This window comes from Anthonomus grandis, chromosome 1 (genome assembly GCF_022605725.1).
Source record: "Anthonomus grandis grandis chromosome 1, icAntGran1.3, whole genome shotgun sequence".
In the NCBI taxonomy this organism is placed as follows: Eukaryota; Metazoa; Arthropoda; class Insecta; order Coleoptera; family Curculionidae; genus Anthonomus; species Anthonomus grandis.
Window position 1 is genome coordinate 47,049,270 of NC_065546.1, and position 23,629 is coordinate 47,072,898.

The 23,629-nt window shown below is 30.9% G+C and overlaps 1 long non-coding RNA gene across 9 annotated transcripts; it reads right to left on the minus strand.

Moving 5' to 3' along the window:
• Positions 1 to 293: 293 nt before the first annotated feature.
• On the minus strand, positions 294 to 22,631 carry LOC126743753 (uncharacterized). Of its 9 annotated transcripts, none has more exons than XR_007662986.1 (4): positions 21,509 to 22,631; positions 21,206 to 21,347; positions 13,570 to 13,703; positions 294 to 847 (listed from the first exon to the last, which is right to left on the minus strand). It is a non-coding gene; the product is annotated as an uncharacterized LOC126743753 (long non-coding RNA). The 9 variants fall into 9 exon arrangements; XR_007662984.1 differs by lacking the exons at positions 13,570 to 13,703; positions 21,206 to 21,347 and adding exons at positions 904 to 1,037; positions 13,774 to 13,911 and having other exon boundaries at positions 21,509 to 22,628; XR_007662981.1 differs by lacking the exons at positions 13,570 to 13,703; positions 21,206 to 21,347; positions 21,509 to 22,631 and adding exons at positions 904 to 1,037; positions 13,774 to 13,911; positions 14,072 to 15,133.
• Positions 22,632 to 23,629: the final 998 nt, after the last annotated feature.

A 23,629-nucleotide genomic window follows, 5' to 3' on the forward strand; every position in this document is an offset into this window, starting at 1 on the left:
TGAAATCAGCGATTATCTGCATACTTTGGTGAATACGCCATAACTTTCATCAGTACGACAGTGAATTAATTGATGAGTTGATTCAGCATATCCACCCTAGATGTCGCTAAAGAATTAACATTAATATTTTTAGTATATTTTTTTTTATCTTGGATGGCCTTTTTAATAGAAAGGTTTACTTTACTTACACTCATGAGACCTAAACTTTTTTGCTCTTGGTTTAACCTGGCTTTTTAGGGCAGAGCCTATTCCCTTCACCAAAAATGTAGGAAATAGAGAAAATAATATTGTCATTTGCCAATAACGACCTTTATTCTCCTTAATGTTTTTAGGCTCTAATGCTACATAACATACAATCATAATTTTTAATGAAGATATTACGTGTGTGTTTATATTATGTGTTATGCTTTAATACATGTTGTCCTTATCTTAATAAAAAAATTTATATATGTACATATAATTTCTGCATATTCTATGTGAAGTATTCAATTATTATTTAAATAATATATAAAACTAATTAACTTAATAAGATTACAAAAATATTTATTACATGTCAAACCTGTATACAACTGAACTTTGTCATGATTATTTTTTATGTGCTCATATGAAAAACTTAATTTTAACTTCTGCACTTTTTTCTTTCACATCCTCCAGTTTTTTGCGGCAAAATGAATTTTAGCTCTGCTGTTGGTGCAAAATTGAAATCATGTCCCTTACTGGAATTTGACACCGGCTCACCTTCTACAAAATTGTTGACAGTGTTTCTGTTTGAAGTACCATGCTTCAAAGAAGTGGACGAACTTGTACTGGGTATAGATATGTTTGTACTAAGCAATTCTGTATTTACCTTGAAAAAAATCAAGCTTTGAAATAAATAAAAATAAGTTGGAAGTATATACTTACCTAGGTTTTTGACAATTTCTTTAATTTCTCCTTGGTTAACCTCTTTGCATGTGGAAAAGTAGTGAGGCCATTCATTGTATTTTTGTCAACAATTACATACCAATGCATGGACTGAAGGTTTTTTATCCATTTGCCTACAAGGAACAAAATTTATAAATTAGCTCATTTAGGTATTAAAAAAAATGAAAGATTTAGTAAAAATACCTTAGTACCTATTCCTTGGCAAAGATATTCATTTTTCTTTTTCCAGGGGCTCTTTTGAAAATTTAAAGATATGACAGGTCCGTTTTTCGCTATGATGCTTTCAATCTGGTGCAAAACACATAACCTTTGTTGGTGTAGTCCACTAAAATAACAAAAACAAAATCAAATATAACAATCAAAACATTATGACATAACCTTAAAATGTATGTATTTTCATAAATTTCAGGATTATTCACTAAAAATTGGTAATTATGAAACTGAATTAAAAAAAAAAACTTGTATGTGTGTAATTGTGATACTTACATTTTATTTTCATATAGGAAAGTAAGAAAGATGCGGAGACTTAAAAATATCTTCCAACATTTGTTTGGATTTTGGGAACTTCCGTTGCCGGTGGCGTTTATGCTTGTGGGCCGGAAAGTGACATTGAAATGACAAGTGAAAGTCTCTTCGTCTTCTTCTTTTTTTCTTCGATTTTTATGGCTTAAGCCCGATAGCAACCAACGTGAGTCAGAATTATGCAAAAACATGTTAAGGTGGCTTTACATAAAGGAATTAAGCTGTTTACCTTCCAAACAATACCAAAATTGTTAATTCGTTTTTTTAGGCATAATTAACAATTAAATTATAAATAATGGCTAAGAGTTAAACGATACACTTTATAATATTAAAATTAATAATAGACAGAATTTTATAACTTTTATTGCTACAGAATAGATGTAACTATTTGGTAGTATAGTACTTTTTTCAATCGGACCAAAGCAAATTTTTTAAATTATTTCCAATGTTGATCTGGTTTACGATTTTATTACCGATTCATTTTAGAACCCTGACATAATTTTGATATATGTAGGTTTTGAGAATATTTTCTACTAAACTAAAATTAAAGAGCGGAGCGTATTGTAACACATCATGGTTCTCTGAAGCATGATACCCAGAAATAAGTTAGTAATATTTCAATGAAATTTATTTTTGATTATAATATATAATAAGACCTTTCCTTTTCTCTCTGTATTTACTATAGATTGACGAAAAACAAAGAAAAACACAAAGTCACGGTCTCACAACATGTAATTAAACGGGCTACACGTGTTTCGCTCTAGTTAGAGCATCATCAGTTACAGCATAAGTGTGTGGATGGCTTCTAAAGGCCTGATGATGCTCTAACTAGAGCGAAACACGTGTAGCCCGTTTAATTACATGTTGTGAGACCGTGACTTTGTGTTTCGTCAATTTTGTATGTTGGTCTCTTAGAGAATAATGGATGAGATTTTTGGATTTATTATAGATGTTAATGTTTTCCAAGTACTAAAAAAAGAAAAAGTTGGGTAGAGCACCATGCCGAGGCTAAGGTTTGAACTCAGAGCCTTATGAGGATACGGCAGGTCTCTTCCCCACTGCGTGTTTAGGGCATTCCTTGGATAATTTTGGAGATTTTTTTTTTGTAGTACTGACAAAAATTTTTAAAATTTCTACTGGTCCCCACGGACTAAAGTAGATGCGAAGCGTCTACTTGTTACAATACGCTTCGCGTATTGTAAGAACGCATCCTGCTAAATTGAGGGATTTTCGGACCCTGCGTCACATAAACGTTAATAACTTTGCTCCTATGGCGATTTTTTTTTTCTGGTTTTCACCGTTTTATGTGGGAAGGTTGAGGCTACGTGATGATGTAAATTTTTTTTGGCCACGCCGCCCCGAAGGGGCGGGCGTGGCAAAAAACTGCTTTTTTCGCGAAAACAGGATCTTTGGCGGGTGGGGGAAAATTGACTGAGCCGAATTTTATGAAACTCATTGACATCAAAGACCTCCACGGAAACCTGCTCCCAAAGGGCGCTTTTTAAGATAAACCCTTTAGAAGTCGGATTTTTCTGTGAATGAATTTTGAACTTTTTGCGCGGTACCTCGCGGACTTAAACGGCTGTGGGGCCTAAACGGTAACGTTCCCGATAATGCGAATAAAACAGCCCTTTTCTACGTAAATGTAGCTTTCTTTTTTATTAAAACTATTTTTTTCCAAAAGAAACTCCTTCCGAGATAAACGAGCTCAAACTTAAAATTTTTTTTTTCGAAAAAAAAAAAAGTGAATTTTTCGAGAAATAAATTTTTTTCTACTTCTAAAAAATTTTTTTTATTTTTTTTGTTAACACCGTTTGAAAGCTTAATCCTTTAGGATTAAATAGAGGTATTATTCATGGTGCTACGTATTATACAGGGTGAGCTGTGTTTACAAATATAAACCCCTTTTTGAGCCTTTTTTTGACCGTTTTTTTCTACTTTTTTTAATAACTCTTTATTGGCGGCACCTAGAAATTTCAAACTTTCAGCATTTTAAGAACTTTTTAAATCCTATTTTTCGACATAGTCTACAGTCTTCTACGTAGAGCGGTTTTTGCTCTACACCTTTTTTTAACTTTGACGCTTTATACCGGCATACCTATGACACCTACGAAAACCATTTTTTTTCTGAAATCACCGGACACTATCTGGCTATAATCCACTAAAAACCGTTTTTCTTCAAATGTTACCGTTTTCCCGCAATGCGCTGTTATTTAAGAAAAACCCCCAAAAATAAGCCGTTCCAATCAACCAATCATACCGTCGACACCACGGGAGCCAACGTATGGTACAAAATAGTTGGCGGTCCAGCACCAAATTGCCCCAATGTAAAAGCATACGGACGACGTCATTATCGAGTCGCACATGGCCAGATGACGTAACCGCGGGGTTTTCGGTATTGTGGCGGCAAATTCGGCCCCGTTTGCGCTACGAGTTAGAGTAGGAAAAGCGGTTTGAGAGAAGGATGGAGGATGTCTGGCAACAATTATAAACGCGTCGTGTTCGTCTCGTGACGTCATGAGTTATTTTATTAATGAATATTATTAGTATTATGGGGACAATTTTACGCGGTTTCTTGATAAATTACTAGGATAAATTAAATGAATATGAATAAATATATATTTGTAATATACAGAGGGTATTGATATTACGGGATATTTATGCGGATAATAATAATAGTATAAAAATAGTAATTATACGGGGGGTTTTAAGGTTGAGGGCATAAATAAGGAAAATATTATTTGTCTTAATAGTAATCGGAATATACCGGGGGCGTTAAGGTTTTAAGGCGTTTATAAGGAAAATAATATTTATAATAATAGTAATATTAATCTACAGGGTGTTTTAAAGTTTAAGTGCATTAATAAGGAGAATATTATTTATAATAAAAGTAATATTAATCTTCAGCATGTTTTGAGGTTTTGGTGCTTTCATAAGGAAAATATTATTTATAATTATAGTAATCGTATTATAAAGGGTGTTTTAAGGTTTAAGGACATTTACAAGAAAGATAATATTTATAATAATAGTAATAGCAGCATAAAGGTTAGGACAAGGTATAAATATCTGGAAAAAAAATAATAGTGATAATAGTTTTATTTTAGTAGGGTTCTTTTAGTGGGGGTTGCTAAATTGGTAATAAATTTATATTAATAGTTTATCAATTTAGAAAAAAAAGACATTGATGCGGTGTCAAAAAAAGGTGTATTTTTATATTTTTTTACTATATTATTGCGATCACGACTTTCATAGCTTCAATTCAATAAGTTGATAAATTTTTTTATTCGTTTTTTTTTCCTTAAATTTTTTTTATTTTATTATAATTGCCTTTTAAAATAAAAATTTAAAAAAAAACAAGAAACAAACCACTTTTTCCTATCCTAATACATTGCTTCTTATGGGACCTGATTTTCCTCTTTAGATTGTGACACTCGTATGAATCGTGGAAAAATTCGTCATAAAGCTTTTTTACTAGTTTTTGAATGGTCTTTAACCAGAAAAAAGAAATTTTGAATTTGGAGCATATTTTGAAAAAATGGTCATTTTGACCCCGGATTTTGTTCGAAAATCGAAAATTGCAAAGAAATAGGGTTTCTGTTCATTTTAGAGTCAAATTGGTAATAACCATTTTTAAAGGTACTCTGGAGTAGTGCAAGATAGAAAAATAAAAAATTGACATTTTTCCATAGGACTCTTGATAATTCGATATTTATGTTTTACAGTTTTATTCAATTTTCTCCGATTCTATAATAGCTAGAACCAATTCGTTTTGACAGGCCAATACCTCTTAATATACCCAAGAACTTTTATTTATTACAAAAAGTTGTCAGAGTTATAGTTTATTTATAAAAAAATAAAAACCATTTTTTCGAAATTTTTCGTGGGTATACCCCTTTCGATTTTTGACCAAAAAAAAATTATTTTCTTATTGAGTTTTTTTACTGGAAATTGTTAGTTTAGGGCTTACTTTAAAATCGGCCAATAATCATTTTAGGAAAAAAAAATTGTACGGGGAAAAAAAACCAGTTTTCTTTTGTTTTTCCCACATTTTTACTTATATCTCGGCTTCTATAGCTTCGATTCAATTCGTTGATTATTTATTTTTTTTTCTTATTCTTCTTCTGTCAATTCTTTTGATATCTTATTACTATTAACTTTCAAAAATTAACCTAAAAAATAAAAAAAATCCACGAAGAAACCCGGTTTTCTTATTTCCAAACATGAATTCTTATGGGACCTAATGTTTCTCTTTATATTGTGACACTCGTATAAATCGTGGAAAATTTTGTCATAAGGCTTTTTCACTAGTTTTTGAATGGACATTAGCTAGAAAAAAGAATTTTTGAATTCGGAGCATATTTTGAAAAAATAGTCATTTTGACCCCGGATTTGGTTCGAAAATCGAAAATTGCAAAGAAATAGGGTTTCTGTTCATTTTAGAGTCAAATTGGTAATAACCTTTTTTAAAGGTACTCTGAAGTAGTGTAGGATAGAAAAATAAAAAATTTACATTTTTCCATAGGGCTCTTAATATTTCGATATTTATGTTTTACAGTTTTTTTCAATTTTCTCCGATTCTATGATAGCTAGAACCGATTTATTTTGACATGCGGATACCTCATAAAATTCCTGAGAACTTTTATTCGAAACAAAAAGTTGTCAGAGTTACAGTTAATTTAGAAAAAAATAAAAACCATTTTTTCGAAATTTTTCGTGGGTATACCCCTTTCGATTTTTGTCCAAAAAAAAAATTATTTTTTTATTGAGTTTTTTTACTGGAAATTATTAGTTAAGGGTTTACTTTAAAATTTGCCAATAATTATTTTAGGAAAAAAAAATGGTACCATGGGAAAAAACAAGTTTTCTTTTGTTTTTTCCACCTTTTTATTAATATCTCGGTTTCTATAGCTTCGACTTAATTCACTGATGGTTTTTTTTACTCCTTTTTCTTCATCTGTCTACTCCTTTCATATATAATTAGTATTGGCTTTCAAAAATAAAACTGAAAAATTACAAAAATCCACGAAAAAACCCGATTTTCTTATCCCCAAACATCAATTCTTATGGGACCTAATCTTTCTATTTATATTGTGCCACTCGTATGAATCGTGGAAAAATTTGTCATGAAGCTTTTTTACTACTTTTTAAGTCGTCTTTAAGTAGAAAAACGAAATTTTGAATTCGGAGCATATTTTGAAAAAATGCTCATTTTGACCCGGATTTTGTTCGAAAATCGAAAAATGCAAAGAAATAGGTTTTCCGTTCGTTTTAGAGTCAAATCGGTAATAATCTTTTTTAAAGGTACTCTGAAGTAGTATAGGATAGAAAAATAAAAAATTGAAATTTTTCCATAGGGCTCATGATAATTCAATATTTATGTTTTATAGTTTTTTTCAATTTTCTCCGATTCTATGATAGCTACAACCGATTTATTTTGACATACGCATACCTCGTGATATGCCTGAGAACTTTTATTTAATACAAAAAGTTGTCAGAGTTATATTTTATTTATAAAAAAATAAAAACCATTTTTTCGAAATTTTTCGTGGGTATACCCCTTTCGATTTTTGACCAAAAAAAAAATTATTTTTTTATTGGGTTTTTTTAATAGAAATTGTTAGTTTAGGGCTTACTTTGAAATTTGCCAATAATCATTTTAGGAAAAAAAAATGGTACGGTGGGAAAAAACCAGTTTTCTTTTGTTTTTCCCACATTTTTACTTATATCTCGGCTTCTATAGTTTCGATTCATTTCGTTTTTGGTTACTTTTATTCCTTATTCTCCTCATGTCAATTCTTTTTATATCTTATTTACTATAAGCTTTTAAAAATAAATTTGAAAAATAAAAAAAATCGACATAAAAACACGGTTGTCTTTTTCCAATACTCTAATAAATGGGACCCTCTTTTTCCTTTATCTTGTGACACGGATAAATCGTGGAAAATTTATTTATAAAACTTTTTTACTTAATTTTGAATGGCCTTTAAGGTAAAAAAATACATTTTGAATTTGGAGCATAATTTAAAAAGGTAAATGAAATTATCTGCATACTATGGCGAATACGCCATAACGTTCGTCAGTACAACAATGTATTATAATTGAGGACTCTGTTTTAGCGTATTTACCATAGATGGCGCATTATAATAAACTAAGAAGGTATCATTGAATTTTGGTTATATTTATACGAGTTACTTGAGAGCGGAGCGTATTGTAACACATCATGGTTCTCTGAAGCATGATACCCAGAAATAAGTAAGTAATATTTCAATAAAATTTATTTCTGATTATAATAGATAATGAGACCTTCCCTTTTCTCTCTGTATTTACTATAGATGTTTATTTTTTCGAAGTACTAAAAAAAGAAAAAGTTGGGTAGAGCACCATGCCGAGGCTAAGGTTTGAACTCAGAGCCTTATGAGGATACAGCAGGTCTCTTCCCCACTGCGTGTTTAGGGCACTCCTTGGATAATTGTGGAGATTTTTTTTTGTAGTACTGCCAAAAATTTTAAAAATTTCTACTGGTCCCCACGGACCAAAGTAGACGCGAAGCGTCTACTTGTTACAATACGCTTCGCGTATTGTAAGAACGCATCCAGCTAAATTGAAGGATTTTCGGACCCTGCGTCACATAAACGCTAATAACTTTGGTTCTATCCCGAATTTTTTTTTCCGGTTTTTACCGTTATATGTAGGAAGGATGAGAGTATATAACGGTGAAAAAATTTTTTCGCCACGCCCACCCCGAAGGGGTGGGCGTGGCAAAAAACGGTTTTTTGACGAAAAAAATTTGATTAAGTCGTTGTGGAAAACTGACCGGGCCGATTTTTCTGAAACTCATTGACGTTAAAGGCCTTTATATAAAGCAGCTCCTAAAGGGCGCTTTTTAAGATAAACCCTTTAGAAGTCGGATTTTTCTGTGAATGAATTTTGAACTTTTTGCGCGGTACCTCGCGGACTTAAACGGCCGTGGGGCCTAAACGGTAATGTTCCCGATAATGCGAATAAAACAGCCCTTTTCTACGTAAATGTAGCTTTCTTTTTTATCTAAACTATTTTTTTCCAAAAGAAACTCCTTCCGAGATAAACGAGCTCAAACTTAAAAATTTTTTTTTCGAGAAAAAAAAAAGTGAATTTTTCGAGAAATAAATTTTTTTCTACTTCTAAAAAATTTTTTTTAATTTTTCTGTTAACACCGTTTGAAAGCTTAATCCTTTAGGATTAAATAGAGGTATTATTCATGGTGCTACGTATTATACGGGGTGAGCTGTGTTAATAAATATAAACCCCTTTTTGAGCCTTTTTTTGACCGTTTTTTTCTACTTTTCTTAATAACTCTTTATTGGCGGCACCTAGAAATTTCAAACTTTCAGCGTTTTAAGAACTTTTTAAATCCTATTTTTCGACGTACTCTACAACCTTCTACGTAGAGTAGTTTTTGCTCTACACCTTTTTTTAACTTTGACGCTTTATACCGGCATACCTATGACACCTACGAAAACCATTTTTTTTCTGAAATCACCGGACACTATCTGGCTATAATCCACTGAAATCCGTTTTTCTTCAAATGTTACCGTTTTTCCGCAATGCGCTGTTATTTAAGAAAAACCCCCAAAAATAAGCCGTTCCAATCAACCAGTCATACCGTCGACACCACGGGAGCCAACGCATGGTACAAAATAGTTGGCGGTCCAGCACCAAATTGACCCAATGTAAAGGCATACGGACGACGTCACTATCGAGTTGCACATGGTCAGATGACGTAAGCGCGGGGTTTTCGGGGTATTGTGGCGGCAAATTCGGCCCGTTTGCGCTACGAGTTAGAGTAGGAAAAGCGGTTTGAGAGAAGGATGGAGGATGTCTCGCAACAATTATAAACGCGTCGTGTTCCTCTCGTGACGTCATGAGTTATTTTATTAATGAATATTATTAGTATTATGGGGACAATTTTACGCGGTTTCTTGATAAATTACTAGGATAAATAAAATGAATATAAATATTAAGAAATATATATTTGAAATATACAGAGGGTATTGATATTACGGAACATTTATGAGAATAATAATAGTATGGAAATAGAATTATACGGGGGGTTTTAAGGTTTTAAGGCATTTATAAGGAAAATATTACTTATAATTATATTAATCATATTATAAAGGGTGTTTTAAGGTTTAAGGACATTGACAAGAAAGATAATATTTATAATAATAGTAATAGCAGCATAAAGGTTAGGACAAGGTATAAATATATGGAAAAAAAATAATAGTAATAATAGTTTTATTTTAGTTAGGGTTCTTTTAGTAGGGGTTGCTAAATTGGTAATAAATTTATATTAATAGTTTATCAATTTAGAAAAAAAAGACATTGATGCGGTGTCAAAAAAAGGTGTATTTTTATATTTTTTTTACTATATTATTGAGATCACGGCTTTCATAGCTTCAATTCAATAAGTTGATAAATTTTTTTATTCGTTTTTTTTTTCTTTAAATTTTTTTTATTTTATTATAATTGCCTTTTAAAATAAAAATTAAAAAAAAAAAACAAGAAACAAACCACTTTTTCCTATCCTAATACATTGCTTCTTATGGAACCTGATCTTCCTCTTTAGATTGTGACACTCGTATGAATCGTGGAAAAATTTGTCATAAAGCTTTTTTACTAGTTTTTGAATGGTCTTTAACCAGAAAAAAGAAATTTTGAATTCGGAGCATATTTTGAAAAAATGGTCATTTTGACCCGGATTTTGTTCGAAAATCGAAAAATGCAAAGAAATAGGTTTTCCGTTCATTTTAGAGTCAAATCGGTAATAATCTTTTTTAAAGGTACTCTAAAGTAGTACAGGATAGGAAAATAAAAAATTAAAATTTTGCCATAGGGCTCTTGATAATTCGATATTTATGTTTTACAGTTTTTTTCAATTTTCTCCGATTCTATAATAGCTAGAACCAATTCGTTTTGACAGGCGAATACCTCTTAATATACCCAAGAACTTTTATTTAATACAAAAAGTTATCAGAGTTATAGTTTATTTATAAAAAAATAAAAACCATTTTTTCGAAATTTTTCGTGGGTATACCCCTTTCGATTTTCGACCAAAAAAAAAATTATTTTTTTATTGGGCTTTTTTACTGGAAATTGTTAGTTTAGGGCTTACTTTAAAATTTGCCAATAATCGTTTTAGGAAAAAAAATTGTACGGTGGGAAAAAACCAGTTTTCTTTTGTTTTTCCCACATTTTTACTATAGTATCGCGGGTTCTGTAGCTTTGATTCAATTCGTTTATGGTTTCTTTTATTCCTTATTCTTCTCCTGTCAATTCTTTTTATATCCAGTTACTATTGGTTCTCAAAAATAAAACTGAAAAATCAAAAAAATCCACGAAAAAACCCGGTTTTCTTATCCCCAAACATGAATTCTTATGGAACCTACTCTTTCTATTTATATTGTGGCACTCGTATGGATCGTGGAAAAATTTGTCATAAAGCTTTTTTACTAGTTTTTGAATGGTCTTTAACCAGAAAAAAGAAATTTTGAATTCGGAGCATATTTTGAAAAAATGGTCATTTTGACCCGGATTTTGTTCGAAAATTGAAAAATGCAAAGAAATAGGTTTTCCGTTCATTTTAGAGTCAAATCGGTAATAATCTTTTTTAAAGGTACTCTAAAGTAGTACAGGATAGGAAAATAAAAAATTAAAATTTTGCCATAGGGCTCTTGATAATTCGATATTTATGTTTTACAGTTTTTTTCAATTTTCTCCGATTCTATGATAGCTAGAACCGATTCGTTTTGACATACGGATACCTCGTAATATTCCCGAGAACTTTTGTTTGAAACAAAAAGTTCTCAGACTCACAGTTAATTCAGAAAAAAATAAAAATCATTTTTTCGAAATTTTTCGTGGGTATACCCCTTTCGATTTTCGACCAAAAAAAAAATTTTTTTTTTATTGAGTTTTTTTACTGGAAATTGTTAGTTTACGGTTTACTTTAAAATTTGCCATTAATCATTTTAGGAAAAAAAAATTGTACGGTGGGAAAAAGGAAGTTTTCTTTTGTTTTTCCCACATTTTTACTTATATCTCGGCTTCTATAGCTTCGATTCAATTCGTTTATGGTTTCTTTTATTTCTTATTCTTCTCCTGTCAATTCTTTTAATACTTTATTACTATTGGCTCTCAAAAATAAAACTGAAAAATCAAAAAAATCCACGAAAAAACCCGGTTTTCTTATCCCCAAACATGAATTCTTATGGGACCTAATCTTTCTATTTATATTGTGGCACTCGTATGGATCGTGGAAAAATTTGTCATAAAGCTTTTTTACTAGTTTTTGAATGGTCTTTAACCAGAAAAAAGAAATTTTAAATTCAGAGCATATTTTGAAAAAATGGTCATTTTGACCCCGGATTTTGTTCGAAAATCGAAAATTGCAAAGAAATAGGGTTTCTGTTCATTTTAGAGTCAAATTGGTAATAACCTTTTTTAAAGGTACTCTGAAGTAGTGCAGGATAGAAAAATAAAAAATTGATATTTTTCCATAGGGCTCTTGATAATTCGATATTTATGTTTTACAGTTTTTTGCAATTTTCTCCGATTCTATAATAGCTAGAACCGATTCGTTTTGACATACGGATACCTCGTAATATTCCCGAGAACTTTTGTTTGAAACAAAAAGTTCTCAGACTCACAGTTAATTCAGAAAAAAATAAAAATCATTTTTTCGAAATTTTTCGTGGGATTTTCGATTTTCGACCAAAAAAAAATTTTTTTTTTATTGAGTTTTTTTACTGGAAATTGTTAGTTTAGGGCTTACTTTAAAATTTGTCAATAATCATTTAAAAAAAAAAAAATTGTAACGTGGGAAAAAACCAGTTTTCTTTTGTTTTTCCCACATTTTTACTAATATCTCGGCTTCTATAGCTTCGATTCAATTCGTTAATAGTTTCTTTTATTACCGATTCTTTTCCTGTTAATTCTTTTTATATTTTATTACAATTGCTTTTCAAAATAAAAATGGAAAATAAAAAAAATCGACATAAAAACCTAGTTGTCTTATCCCAATACCCTAATAAATGGGACCCTCTTTTCCCTTTATCTTGTGGCACGTATAAATCGTGGAAAATTTACTTAATAAACTTTTCTACTAAGTTTTGCATGGCCTTTAAGGTAAAAAAAGAATTTTTGAATTTTAAGCATAGTTTGAAAACGCAAATAAAATTATTTTGAATTCAGCGATTATCTGCATACTTTGGTGAATACGCCATAACTTTCATCAGTACGACAGTGAATTAATTGATGAGTTGATTCAGCATATCCACCCTAGATGTCGCTAAAGAATTAACATTAATATTTTTAGTATATTTTTTTTTATCTTGGATGGCCTTTTTAATAGAAAGGTTTACTTTACTTACACTCATGAGACCTAAACTTTTTTGCTCTTGGTTTAACCTGGCTTTTTAGGGCAGAGCCTATTCCCTTCACCAAAAATGTAGGAAATAGAGAAAATAATATTGTCATTTGCCAATAACGACCTTTATTCTCCTTAATGTTTTTAGGCTCTAATGCTACATAACATACAATCATAATTTTTAATGAAGATATTACGTGTGTGTTTATATTATGTGTTATGCTTTAATACATGTTGTCCTTATCTTAATAAAAAAATTTATATATGTACATATAATTTCTGCATATTCTATGTGAAGTATACAATTATTATTTAAATAATATATAAAACTAATTAACTTAATAAGATTACAAAAATATTTATTACATGTCAAACCTGTATACAACTGAACTTTGTCATGATTATTTTTTATGTGCTCATATGAAAAACTTAATTTTAACTTCTGCACTTTTTTCTTTCACATCCTCCAGTTTTTTGCGGCAAAATGAATTTTAGCTCTGCTGTTGGTGCAAAATTGAAATCATGTCCCTTACTGAAATTTGACACCGGCTCACCTTCTACAAAATTGTTGACAGTGTCTCTGTTTGAAGTACCATGCTCCAAAGAAGTGGACGAACTTGTACTGGGTATAGATATGTTTGTACTAAGCAATTCTGTATTTACCTTGAAAAAAATCAAGCTTTGAAATAAATAAAGATAAGTTGGAAGTATAGACTTACCTAGGTTTTTGACAATTTCTTTAATTTCTCCTTGGTTAACCTCTTTGCATGTGGAAAAGTAGTGAGGCCATTCATTGTATTTTTGTCAACAATTACATACCAATGCATGGACTGAAGGTTTTTTATCCATTTGCCTACAAGGAACAAAATTTATAGATTACCTCATTTAGGTATTAAAAAAAATGAAAGATTTAGTAAAAATACCTTAGTATTCCTTGGCAAAGATATTCATTTTTCTTTTTCCAGGGGCTCTTTTGAAAATTTAAAGATATGACAGGTCCGTTTTTCGCTATGATGCTTTCAATCTGGTGCAAAACACATAACCTTTGTTGGTGTAGTCCACTAAAATAACAAAAACAAAATCAAATATAACAATCAAAACATTATGACATAACCTTAAAATGTATGTATTTTCATAAATTTCAGGATTATTCACTAAAAATTGGTAATTATGAAACTGAATTAAAAAAAAAACTTGTATGTGTGTAATTGTGATACTTACATTTTATTTTCATATAGGAAAGTAAGAAAGATGTGGAGACTTAAAAATATCTTCCAACATTTGTTTGGATTTTGGGAACTTCCGTTGCCGGTGGCGTTTATGCTTGTGGGCCGGAAAGTGACATTGAAATGACAAGTGAAAGTCTCTTCGTCTTCTTCTTTTTTTCTTCGATTTTTATGGCTTAAGCCCAATAGCAACCAACGTGAGTCAGAATTATGCAAAAACATGTTAAGGTGGCTTTACATAAAGGAATTAAGCTGTTTACCTTCCAAACAATACCAAAGTTGTTAATTCGTTTTTTCAGGCATAATTAACAATTAAATTGTAAATAATGGCTAAGAGTTAAACGATACACTTTATAATATTAAAATTAATAATAGACAGAATTTTATAACTTTTATTGCTACAGAATAGATGTAACTATTTGGTAGTATAGTACTTTTTTCAATCGGACCAAAGCAAATTTTTTAAATTATTTCCAATGTTGATCTGGTTTACGATTTTATTACCGATTCATTTTAGAACCTTGACATAATTTTGATATATGCAGGTTTTGAGAATATTTTCTACTAAACTAAAATTAAAGAGCGGAGCGTATTGTAACACATCATGGTTCTCTGAAGCATGATACCCAGAAATAAGTAAGTAATATTTCAATGAAATTTATTTCTGATTATAATATATAATAAGACCTTTCCTTTTCTCTCTGTATTTACTATAGATTGACGAAAAACAAAGAAAAACACAAAGTCACGGTCTCACAACATGTAATTAAACGGGCTACACGTGTTTCGCTCTAGTTAGAGCATCATCAGTTACAGCATAAGTGTGTGGATGGCTTCTAAAGGCCTGATGATGCTCTAACTAGAGCGAAACACGTGTAGCCCGTTTAATTACATGTTGTGAGACCGTGACTTTGTGTTTTTCTTTGTTTTTCGTCAATTTTGTATGTTGGTCTCTTAGAGAATAATGGATGAGATTTTTGGATTTACTATAGATGTTAATTTTTTCGAAGTACTAAAAAAAGAAAAAGTTGGGTAGAGCACCATGCCGAGGCAAAGATTTGAACTCAGAGCCTTATGAGGATACGGCAGGTCTCTTCCCCACTGCGTGTTTAGGGCACTCCTTGGATAATTGTCGAGATTTTTTTTTTTTAGTACTGACAAAAATTTTAAAAATTTCTACTGGTCCCCACGGACCAAAGTAGACGCGAAGCGTCTACTTGTTACAATACGCTTCGCGTATTGTAAGAACGCACCGACAAAAATTGGCGGAGGTTCCGACTTTCGACACAAAAACGCTAATAACTTTTTTTCTATGGCGAATTTTTCTTTCGGGTTTTTACCGTTATATGTAGGAAGGATGAGAGTATATAACGGTGTAAAAAATTTTTCGCCACGCCCACCCCGAAGGGGTGGGCGTGGCAAAAAACGGTTTTTTGACGAAAAAAATTTGATTAAGTCGTTGTGGAAAACTGACCGGGCCGATTTTTCTGAAACTCATTGACGTTAAAGGCCTTTATATAAAGCAGCTCCTAAAGGACGCTTTTTAAGATAAACCCTTTAGAAGTCGGATTTTTCTGTGAATGAATTTTGAACTTTTTGCGCGGTACCTCGCGGACTTAAACGGCTGTGGGGCCTAAACGGTAAAGTTCCCGGTAATGCGAACAAAACAGACCTTTTCTACGTAAATGTAGCTTTCTTTTTTATTAAAACTATTTTTTTCCAAAAGAAACTCCTTCCGAGATAAACGAGCTCAAACTTAAAATTTTTTTTTTCGAAAAAAAAAAAGTGAATTTTTCGAGAAATAAATTTTTTTCTACTTCTAAAAAATTTTTTTAATTTTTTTTGTTAACACCGTTTGAAAGCTTAATCCTTTAGGATTAAATAGAGGTATTATTCATGGTGCTACGTATTATACAGGGTGAGCTGTGTTAACAAATATAAACCCCTTTTTGAGCCTTTTTTTGACCGATTTTTTCTATTTTTCTTAATAACTCTTTATTGGCGGCACCTAGAAACTTCAAACTTTCAGCGTTTTAAGAACTATTTAAATCCTATTTTTCGACATACTCTACAACCTTCTACGTAGAGTAGTTTTTGCTCTACACCCTTTTTTAACTTTGACGCTTAATACCGGCATACCTATGACACCTACGACAACCATTTTTTTTCTGAAACCACCGGACACTATCTGGCTATAATCCACTAAAAACCGTTTTTCTTCAAATGTTACCATTTTCCGGGGGCCCGCTGTTATTTAAGAAAAACCCCCAAAAATAAGCCGTTCCAATCAACCAGTCATACCCTCGAGACACAGGGAGCCAGCTCATGGTACAATAACGGTGGCGGTCCAGCACCAAATTGACCCAATGTAAAGGCATACGGACGACGTCATTATCGAGTCGCACATGGCCAGATGACGTAAGCGCGGGGTTTTCGGGGTATTGTGGCGGCAAATTCGGCCCCGTTTGCGCTACGAGTTAGAGTAGGAAAAGCGGTTTGAGAGAAGGATGGAGGATGTCTGGCAACAATTATAAACGCGTCGTGTTCGTCTCGTGACGTCATGAGTTATTTTATTAATGAATATTATTAGTATTATGGGGACAATTTTACGCGGTTTCTTGATAAATTACTGGGATAAATAAAATGAATATAAATATTAATAAATATATATTTGAAATATACAGAGGGTATTGATATTACGGAACATTTATGAGGATAATAATAGTATGGAAATAGAATTATACCGGGGGTTTTAAGGTTTTAAGGCATTTATAAGGAAAATAATATTTATAATTATAGTAATATTAATCTACAGGGTGTTTTAAAGTTGAAGTGCATTAATAAGGAGAATATTATATATAATAAAAGTAATATTAATCGTCAGCATATTTTAGGGTTTTAGTGCTTTCATAAGGAAAATATTATTTATAATTATAGTAATCGTATTATAAAGGGTGTTTTAAGATTTAAGGACATTTACAAGAAAGATAATATTTATAATAATAGTAATAGCAGCATAAAGGTTAAGACAAGGTATAAATATCTGGAAAAAAAATAATAGTAATAATAGTTTTATTTTAGTTAGGGTTCTTTTAGTGGGGGTTGCTAAATTGGTAATAAATTTATATAAATAGTTTATCAATTTAGAAAAAAAAGACATTGATGCGGTGTCAAAAAAAGGTGTATTTTTTGTATTATTTTACTATATTACTGATATCACGGCTTTTATAGCTTCAATTCAATAAGTTGATAAATTTTTTATTCGTTTTCTTTTCTTTAATTTTTTTTTATTTTATTATAATTGCCTTTTAAAATAAACATTAAAAAAAAAAAACAAGAAACAAACCACTTTTTCTTATCCTAATACATTGCTTCTTATGGGACCTGATCTTTCTCTTTAGATTGTGACACTCGTATGAATCGTGGAAAAATTTGTCATAAAGCTTTTTTACTAGTTATTGAATGGTCTTTAAGCAGAAGAAAGAAATTTTGAATTCGGAGCATATTTTGAAAAAATTGTCATTTTGACCCCGGATTTTGTTCGAAAATCGAAAATTGCAAAGAAATAGGGTTTCTGTTCATTTTAGAGTCAAATTGGTAATAACCTTTTTTAAAGGTACTCTGAAGTAGTGCAGGATAGAAAAATAAAAAATTGATATTTTTCCATAGGGCTCTTGATAAATCGATATTTATGTTTTACAGTTTTTTTCAATTTTCTCCGATTCTATGATAGCTAGAACCGATTCGTTTTGACATGCGGATACCTCGTAATATTCCCGAGAACTTTTGTTTGAAACAAAAAGTTCTCAGACTCACAGTTAATTCAGAAAAAAATAAAAATAATTTTTTCGAAAATTTTCGTGGGTATACCCCTTTCGATTTTCGAACAAAAAAATTTTTTTTTTTTATTGAGTTTTTTTACTGGAAATTATTAGTTTAGGGCCTACTTGAAAATTTGCCAATAATCATTTTAGGAAAAAAAAATTGTACGGTGGGAAAAAGGAAGTTTTCTTTTATTTTTCCCACATTTTTACTTATATCTCGGCTTCTATAGCTTCGATTCAATTCGTTTATGGTTTCTTTTATTTCTTATTCTTCTCCTGTCAATTCTTTTGATATTTTATTACTATTGGCTTTCAAAAATAAAACTGAAAAATCAAAAAAATCCACGAAAAAACCCGGTTTTCTTATCCCCAAACATGAATTCTTATGGGACCTAATGTTTCTCTTTATATTGTGACACTCGTATAAATCGTGGAAAATTTTGTCATAAAGCTTTTTCACTAGTTTTTGAATGGACATTAACTAGAAAAAAGAATTTTTGAATTCGGAGCATATTTTGAAAAAATTGTCATTTTGACCCCGGATTTGGTTCGAAAATCGAAAATTGCAAAGAAATAGGGTTTCTGTTCATTTTAGAGTCAAATTGGTAATAAAATTTTTTAAAGGTACTCTGAAGTAGTGTAGGATAGAAAAATAAAAAATTGACATTTTTTCATAGGGCTCTTGATATTTCGATATTTATGTTTTACAGTTTTTTTCAATTTTCTCCGATTATATAATAGCTAGAACCGATTTATTTTGACATGCGGATACCTCATAAAATTCCTGTGAACTTTTATTTGAAACAAAAAGTTGTCAGAGTTACAGTTAATTTAGAAAAAAATAAAAATCATTTTTTCGAAATTTTTCGTGGGTATACCCCTTTCGATTTTTGACCAAAAAAAAAATTATTTTTTTATTGAGTTTTTTTACTGGAAATTATTAGTTTAGGGCTTATTTTAAAATTTGCCAATAATTATTTTAGGAAAAAAAAATGGTATCATGGGAAAAAACGAGTTTTCTTTTGTTTTTTCTACCTTTTTATTAATATCTCGGTTTCTATAGCTTCGATTCAATTCACTGATGGTTTTTTTTACTCCTTTTTCTTCATCTGTCTACTCCTTTCATATTTAATTAGTATTGGCTTTCAAAAATAAAACTGAAAAATGGCAAAAATCCACGGAAAAAGCCGGTTTTCTTATCCCCAAACATCAATTCTTATGGGACCTAATCTTTCTATTTATATTGTGGCACTCGTATGAATCGTGGAAAAATTTGTCATAAAGCTTTTTTACTACTTTTTAAGTCGTCTTTAAGCAGAAAAAAGAAATTTTGAATTTAGAGCATATTTTGAAAAAATGCTCATTTTGACCCGGATTTTGTTCGAAAATCGAAAAATGCAAAGAAATAGGTTTTCCGTTCATTTTAGAGTCAAATCGGTAATAATCTTTTTTAAAGGTACTCTAAAGTAGTACAGGATAGGAAAATAAAAAATTAAAATTTTGCCATAGGGCTCTTGATAATTCGATATTTATGTTTTACAGTTTTTTTCAATTTTCTCCGATTCTATGATAGCTAGAACCGATTCGTTTTGACATACGGATATCTCGTAATATTCCCGAGAACTTTTGTTTGAAACAAAAAGTTCTCAGACTCACAGTTAATTCAGAAAAAAATAAAAATCATTTTTTCGAAATTTTTCGTGGGTATACCCCTTTCGATTTTCGACCAAAAAAAAAATTTTTTTTTTATTGAGTTTTTTTACTGGAAATTGTTAGTTTAGGGCTTATTTTAAAATTTGTCAATAATCATTTAAAAAAAAAAAAATTGTACCGTGGGAAAAAACCAGTTTTCTTTTGTTTTTCCCACATTTTTACTAATATCTCGGCTTCTATAGCTTCGATTCAATTCGTTAATAGTTTCTTTTATTACCGATTCTTTTCCTGTTAATTCTTTTTATATTTTATTACAATTGCTTTTCAAAATAAAAATGGAAAATAAAAAAAATCGACATAAAAACCTAGTTGTCTTATCCCAATACCCTAATAAATGGGACCCTCTTTTCCCTTTATCTTGTGGCACGTATAAATCGTGGAAAATTTACTTAATAAACTTTTCTACTAAGTTTTGCATGGCCTTTAAGGTAAAAAAAGAAGTTTTGAATTTTAAGCATAATTTGAAAACGCAAATAAAATTATTTTGAAATCAGCGATTATCTGCATACTTTGGTGAATACGCCATAACTTTCATCAGTACGACAGTGAATTAATTGATGAGTTGATTCAGCATATCCACCCTAGATGTCGCTAAAGAATTAACATTAATATTTTTAGTATATTTTTTTTTATCTTGGATGGCCTTTTTAATAGAAAGGTTTACTTTACTTACACTCATGAGACCTAAACTTTTTTGCTCTTGGTTTAACCTGGCTTTTTAGGGCAGAGCCTATTCCCTTCACCAAAAATGTAGGAAATAGAGAAAATAATATTGTCATTTGCCAATAACGACCTTTATTCTCCTTAATGTTTTTAGGCTCTAATGCTACATAACATACAATCATAATTTTTAATGAAGATATTACGTGTGTGTTTATATTATGTGTTATGCTTTAATACATGTTGTCCTTATCTTAATAAAAAAATTTATATATGTACATATAATTTCTGCATATTCTATGTGAAGTATTCAATTATTATTTAAATAATATATAAAACTAATTAACTTAATAAGATTACAAAAATATTTATTACATGTCAAACCTGTATACAACTGAACTTTGTCATGATTATTTTTTATGTGCTCATATGAAAAACTTAATTTTAACTTCTGCACTTTTTTCTTTCACATCCTCCAGTTTTTTGCGGCAAAATGAATTTTAGCTCTGCTGTTGGTGCAAAATTGAAATCATGTCCCTTACTGGAATTTGACACCGGCTCACCTTCTACAAAATTGTTGACAGTGTTTCTGTTTGAAGTACCATGCTTCAAAGAAGTGGACGAACTTGTACTGGGTATAGATATGTTTGTACTAAGCAATTCTGTATTTACCTTGAAAAAAATCAAGCTTTGAAATAAATAAAAATAAGTTGGAAGTATATACTTACCTAGGTTTTTGACAATTTCTTTAATTTCTCCTTGGTTAACCTCTTTGCATGTGGAAAAGTAGTGAGGCCATTCATTGTATTTTTGTCAACAATTACATACCAATGCATGGACTGAAGGTTTTTTATCCATTTGCCTACAAGGAACAAAATTTATAAATTAGCTCATTTAGGTATTAAAAAAAATGAAAGATTTAGTAAAAATACCTTAGTACCTATTCCTTGGCAAAGATATTCATTTTTCTTTTTCCAGGGGCTCTTTTGAAAATTTAAAGATATGACAGGTCCGTTTTTCGCTATGATGCTTTCAATCTGGTGCAAAACACATAACCTTTGTTGGTGTAGTCCACTAAAATAACAAAAACAAAATCAAATATAACAATCAAAACATTATGACATAACCTTAAAATGTATGTATTTTCATAAATTTCAGGATTATTCACTAAAAATTGGTAATTATGAAACTGAATTAAAAAAAAAAACTTGTATGTGTGTAATTGTGATACTTACATTTTATTTTCATATAGGAAAGTAAGAAAGATGCGGAGACTTAAAAATATCTTCCAACATTTGTTTGGATTTTGGGAACTTCCGTTGCCGGTGGCGTTTATGCTTGTGGGCCGGAAAGTGACATTGAAATGACAAGTGAAAGTCTCTTCGTCTTCTTCTTTTTTTCTTCGATTTTTATGGCTTAAGCCCGATAGCAACCAACGTGAGTCAGAATTATGCAAAAACATGTTAAGGTGGCTTTACATAAAGGAATTAAGCTGTTTACCTTCCAAACAATACCAAAATTGTTAATTCGTTTTTTTAGGCATAATTAACAATTAAATTATAAATAATGGCTAAGAGTTAAACGATACACTTTATAATATTAAAATTAATAATAGACAGAATTTTATAACTTTTATTGCTACAGAATAGATGTAACTATTTGGTAGTATAGTACTTTTTTCAATCGGACCAAAGCAAATTTTTTAAATTATTTCCAATGTTGATCTGGTTTACGATTTTATTACCGATTCATTTTAGAACCCTGACATAATTTTGATATATGTAGGTTTTGAGAATATTTTCTACTAAACTAAAATTAAAGAGCGGAGCGTATTGTAACACATCATGGTTCTCTGAAGCATGATACCCAGAAATAAGTTAGTAATATTTCAATGAAATTTATTTTTGATTATAATATATAATAAGACCTTTCCTTTTCTCTCTGTATTTACTATAGATTGACGAAAAACAAAGAAAAACACAAAGTCACGGTCTCACAACATGTAATTAAACGGGCTACACGTGTTTCGCTCTAGTTAGAGCATCATCAGTTACAGCATAAGTGTGTGGATGGCTTCTAAAGGCCTGATGATGCTCTAACTAGAGCGAAACACGTGTAGCCCGTTTAATTACATGTTGTGAGACCGTGACTTTGTGTTTCGTCAATTTTGTATGTTGGTCTCTTAGAGAATAATGGATGAGATTTTTGGATTTATTATAGATGTTAATGTTTTCCAAGTACTAAAAAAAGAAAAAGTTGGGTAGAGCACCATGCCGAGGCTAAGGTTTGAACTCAGAGCCTTATGAGGATACGGCAGGTCTCTTCCCCACTGCGTGTTTAGGGCATTCCTTGGATAATTTTGGAGATTTTTTTTTTGTAGTACTGACAAAAATTTTTAAAATTTCTACTGGTCCCCACGGACTAAAGTAGATGCGAAGCGTCTACTTGTTACAATACGCTTCGCGTATTGTAAGAACGCATCCAGCTAAATTGAAGGATTTTCGGACCCTGCGTCACATAAACGCTAATAACTTTGGTTCTATCCCGAATTTTTTTTTCCGGTTTTTACCGTTATATGTAGGAAGGATGAGAGTATATAACGGTGAAAAAATTTTTTCGCCACGCCCACCCCGAAGGGGTGGGCGTGGCAAAAAACGGTTTTTTGACGAAAAAAATTTGATTAAGTCGTTGTGGAAAACTGACCGGGCCGATTTTTCTGAAACTCATTGACGTTAAAGGCCTTTATATAAAGCAGCTCCTAAAGGGCGCTTTTTAAGATAAACCCTTTAGAAGTCGGATTTTTCTGTGAATGAATTTTGAACTTTTTGCGCGGTACCTCGCGGACTTAAACGGCCGTGGGGCCTAAACGGTAATGTTCCCGATAATGCGAATAAAACAGCCCTTTTCTACGTAAATGTAGCTTTCTTTTTTATCTTAACTATTTTTTTCCAAAAGAAACTCCTTCCGAGATAAACGAGCTCAAACTTAAAAATTTTTTTTTCGAGAAAAAAAAAAGTGAATTTTTCGAGAAATAAATTTTTTTCTACTTCTAAAAAATTTTTTTAAATTTTTTTGTTAACACCGTTTGAAAGCTTAATCCTTTAGGATTAAATAGAGGTATTATTCATGGTGCTACGTATTATACGGGGTGAGCTGTGTTAACAAATATAAACCCCTTTTTAAGCCTTTTTTTGACCGTTTTTTTCTACTTTTCTTAATAACTCTTTATTGGCGGCACCTAGAAATTTCAAACTTTCAGCATTTTAAGAACTTTTTAAATCCTATTTTTCGACATAGTCTACAGTCTTCTACGTAGAGCAGTTTTTGCTCTACACCTTTTTTTAACTTTGACGCTT